General features: G+C 31.8%; 1 non-coding gene across 1 annotated transcript; it reads left to right on the top strand.

Moving 5' to 3' along the window:
• The first annotated feature begins 3,804 nt into the window (after positions 1 to 3,804).
• Positions 3,805 to 3,911, top strand: LOC117202845 (U6 spliceosomal RNA). The gene has a single exon (XR_004485336.1). It is a non-coding gene; the product is annotated as a U6 spliceosomal RNA (small nuclear RNA).
• The last annotated feature ends 660 nt before the right edge of the window (positions 3,912 to 4,571 follow it).

The raw sequence follows: 4,571 nt of genomic DNA, 5'->3' as shown, positions 1-4,571 counted from the left end.
TAATGTGGGGGTCAAAGAAGTCTCAAGCGAAATTTTAAAATATTTTTAACTAAATGAAAGTGAAAATACACCTTATCAGAATATGTGGCGTGCAGCAAAAGCAAAGCTTATAGGGAAGCTTATAGCATTGAATGTATATATTAGAGAAGAAAAATATCTAAAATTTAAAAATCTAAGCTTCTATCTTAGGAAATTAGAGAAAGGAAAGAAATTTAAGCCAAAAGAAAGCAGAAGAAAAGAAAAATTAGGCAAGAAGTCAATGAAATTGCAAACAGGAAATCAATAAAATCAATGAAACCAAAAGCTGGTTCTTTGAAAATATCAGTAAAATATATTAACCTCTAGCCAGACTAACCAAGAAAGAATTCTTCAGCAGAAGGAAAAGATTCCAAACAGCTACTTGGAAACAGAGGAAACAGTGAAAAGCAATGAATGGTAAATAGGTGGGTCCTTATGAAAGTATATTAACTGCAAAAGATGATAATAATGTGTTGTAGAATTCAAAATACATGCAGAATTGACATGCATGACAATAGTAGGGCAAAAGAGGAAAGGTAGGTAAATAGGATTCAACCATTCTAGGATCTAAGCATTATCAAGGAAATGATAAAATTAATAATTTTATTAGATGCATTAAGCCACATATCTGTTCTCTAAAGTAGAGATCTTTAAAATGACCATTAAAAAATAATGAAAGAATGTATAACCAATTAAAGATGGAAAAATAAAATAATTTAACATATTTTATTAATTCAAAGAAAGACAAGAAAGGATAGAAAAGTGAACATAAGGAGATCAGTCACATATAAAGCAAATTGCAAGATGGTAGATATTGACCCAAGTATACCAATAATTAAATTTAAATGGAACAAATATTTCAATAAAAGAGTAAAATTATCAGACTCAATATTAAGAAATAGTATGGTAATTAGAAGTAAATTCTATGACACAGAACGTTTGAACCTAAAGGAATGAGAAGAATTACCAGAATTACTTGGAGATGTTTGGTAATGTTATCTAACCCATTGGTTAGAAATAAAAACCCTAAGTCTATGTGTGCACAATTACATATTTGAAAATGTATCAAACAAAACCTGGCAAAAGTAAATAGTGACCTAAATAAATCGACAATCATATTGGGAGATTTTATTGCATCTCTTTTAATAGCTAATAGGACAACATAAGGAGTCATCCCTCTCAATTCAATTTATACCCAAAAGACAAAACTTGAAACTCTAGTGAGAAAAGTTTTCCCAAATGAAGAGTGATTATTTGTGGTTTTTCTGGTCTCTAGACCTCTGTAATCAAAGACCGTATCCATTCTTCTCCCTTGGAACATACAGGGCTTTATAACCTGAGATCTGACCTCCCATACTCATTATCTGACAGGATATCTGATAGCCCCAGAGGAAATGTCCTCAAAGAATAAAATAACAATCTATTTGAGGAGAATTATTTGCAAAGAAAAAGAACACACTGCATAAAAGTCCTTCAGAAATAGAAGCATCAGAACAAAAAAAATCAAAAATTTTAAATTAATCTAATAAAGTATATTAAAATATAAACAAGATATTTTTAATGTGAAGTAGAGTAAGACAACATTAAAAGAACAAAAAATGATTTGAAAAATAAGATAGTCAACATAAAGAGCACAATGGTTATACAGATTTGAATTGATACAACTGGGAGAAAAAATTAGTAATTGGAAGACCCACTTGAGTAACTATCCAGAAGGAAGAATTAAAAGATAAAGAATAAGAAAACATTAAATGTTAAGCTATCTGGAAAGTAGAATTAAAGTAGAATAAAAAAATACAGATAATAGAACCTCAAGGAGATCATAATAGAAATTGAAAGAAGGAAATTTTGTTTTTAAATAATAGAGAAGTATTCCCTGGAATTAAAAAATAAATGAAAAAAGTCATATTGCAAGCATTCCTAGATTGTTAAAAGTGACAAATTAGTGGGGAAAAACACCTGGGAATTAAAGAATGTATCAAAGACAACAAGAAACTTCTAAAAGCTTCAGAAAGAAGGAGCAGATCAAGGAAATCATCAGATCAGCAACACATTTTTCAACAACATCCCTGGAAGCAGTATGAAGACGGAACAATATTTTGAAGATATTGAAAGAAAAAATTTTGGACATAGATGCTTAGACCCAACCAAACTAATTCACGTATTACAGCATGATAAAAAATATTCACATGAATTCAAAACCGTAGCTTTTTCCAAAAAAGACTTGCACTGAAAATTGTTTTGGATAATATTTTTAAATAGCATTTTATATATTTTTTTAACGATTTTTTTTTATGTGAACCATTTTTAAAGTCTTTATTGAATTTGTTACACTATTGCTTCTGTTTTATGGTTTAGTTTTTTGGCCAAGAGGCATGTGGGATCTTAGCTCCCCGACCAGGGATCGAACCCACACCCCCTGCATTGGAAGGCAAAGTCTTAATCACTGGACGGCCAGGGAAGTCCCTAAATAGCATTTTAAATAATAACATTTTTATTTTTCAATAAATCTATGAGATGCTACAAGAAATATGAAGAAGAAATTAAATATGTCAGTAAAGTTTATTTTCTTTAAAATCACAGTGAGCATAATAGAAAGAAAATATATACATATTACCCCAGAATTAAAATCTAGATCACATCAAACTAAAAAGGAAAGAAGGAGCGTGTGGCAAAGGGATGAGAAAGTTAGTAAGTATACCATCCTGTTTGAAGTGAGAGATAAGAGTTAAAGACAATAAGTAAAAATAAGTTTTTAATTAGACACAGAAAGCATGGAAAGAGAATAAACCAAAATATTAGAATTACATACAAATATACGAAGAATTAATCTGAATGTAAATTTTCTAAACTTACTATTCAAGACACATTTTCAGATTGGATTTAAAAAACGAACAAAATCAAGATATATGTTGTTTACAAGAAAAAGATCTAAAGCATAAAGACATATGAACACCTGAAACTTTTTAGTAAGTGAAAACATTCTATCAGACAAATAGTAACCAAAACTGGTTTAGGTAAATAACTATTAGAAAAGTGTACTTAAAAGTGTACTTAAAATCTACTACTGCATACAAACAAGGTATAATCTGTATGTGCTACTATCTTCCAGCTTTTTGCCTGGAAACATTTTTGACCTGTGACACAGGGAAGTGCAACCAAAACAGCGGCGAGCAGTCTTACTGAGAGGAGGAGAGAGAGCTCAGAGTTCTGGGAGGCAGAAGTAGCTGGAAATCTGCAAGGCAATGTAATGAAGAAGAGAGATCCATGCAGAAAAATGGCTCCAGAAATCTTCAAGTCTGTTCAAAGAATAACCAAGACGGTGTAAACTGCATATTTCACAGAGCTCACACAGAGCTGGACACGCGTGCATTCCAATCAGTCAAAATAGAGACTCCTTGGAGAACACCCTAGGAATTCAAAAGAGACCCTTGAAGGGGCATGTATTAGTAAACGGCTGAAATCCAGAGAAAAGCACTATAAATGCACCATAAGTCTGAAAAACAAGCTTTCAATGAAAAAATGGAAAATCTGAATAGCCCAATGTCTCCTTACAAAAATGGAATTTATAAGTAAAAAGACTTTCACAAGGAGATTCCATCCCAGGTGGCTTCAATAGTAAATTCTATGAAATGTTTCATAAGGAATAATACCATTCTAATACAAAATCTTTCAGAAAGTAGAGGAAAGGGGGACACGTGCCAACTCACCTAATGAGAAAGCATTGCACTGATACCAAAACCAGACAGTTATATTACAAAAAAATTTTTAAGGGAGAAAGTTACAGTGCCCACTTCGGTAACACATATGCTAAAATTGGAAAGATACAGAGAAGATTAGCATAGACCAGGCCCAAGGATGACACACAAATTCGTGAAGCAGTCCATATTTTTTTCAACTCTACTTCAATAAATTTTTTTAAAAAATAAAAAAAGTTACAAGCCAGTTGCATTCATTTATATTTAAAGGACACTTCCCTGAAACGCTATTTTATAATTGTCTCTTTGTTAAATATCCAGATTTGGTGTCCTCAGGGCAATGCACCATGCAAAATTAGGGATGAGTGAAGGGCAGGTGAGAAAAGAAGAATCAGTGATTTTAGGAAATGGTATACATGGAAGTTTGTGGCCACGAAATTGATATCTTTAAAATTCTTGTTACCTCTGATGTCCTAATCTTGTAATCCTAAATTAGATTGCTAAGTAATGTGCAAGTATCTGCCCTGTTGCCTAAACAGTGTTCAAAGATTCTTTAGAAAGGAGATCTCATCTCCAAGGACTCTCTTCTGCTCTGCCTTTTACTTAGCTTACAATTGTGTTTTATTTACCTTTCATTTCAACTAGATTGTTTTTATTCACCAACTTAATAAGCATAGGGATCAGTTCATTTAAAAAATCTCCATTATAATTTTATCTTGAAATATTTATGATAGTTGTTATTGTTAGTTCATTTAGGCATGAGAATTCTGTTCCCCATCTGATTAAATGATTATCTGATCTTCTTGTTAGAACATTGGAGCATCTGCCTCCAATAAAAGCTCCGTGCTAAGTACT

The sequence above is a fragment of the Orcinus orca genome, chromosome 15 (genome assembly GCF_937001465.1).
Source record: "Orcinus orca chromosome 15, mOrcOrc1.1, whole genome shotgun sequence".
In the NCBI taxonomy this organism is placed as follows: Eukaryota; Metazoa; Chordata; class Mammalia; order Artiodactyla; family Delphinidae; genus Orcinus; species Orcinus orca.
This window is presented reverse-complemented; position numbering and strand designations above follow the sequence as displayed.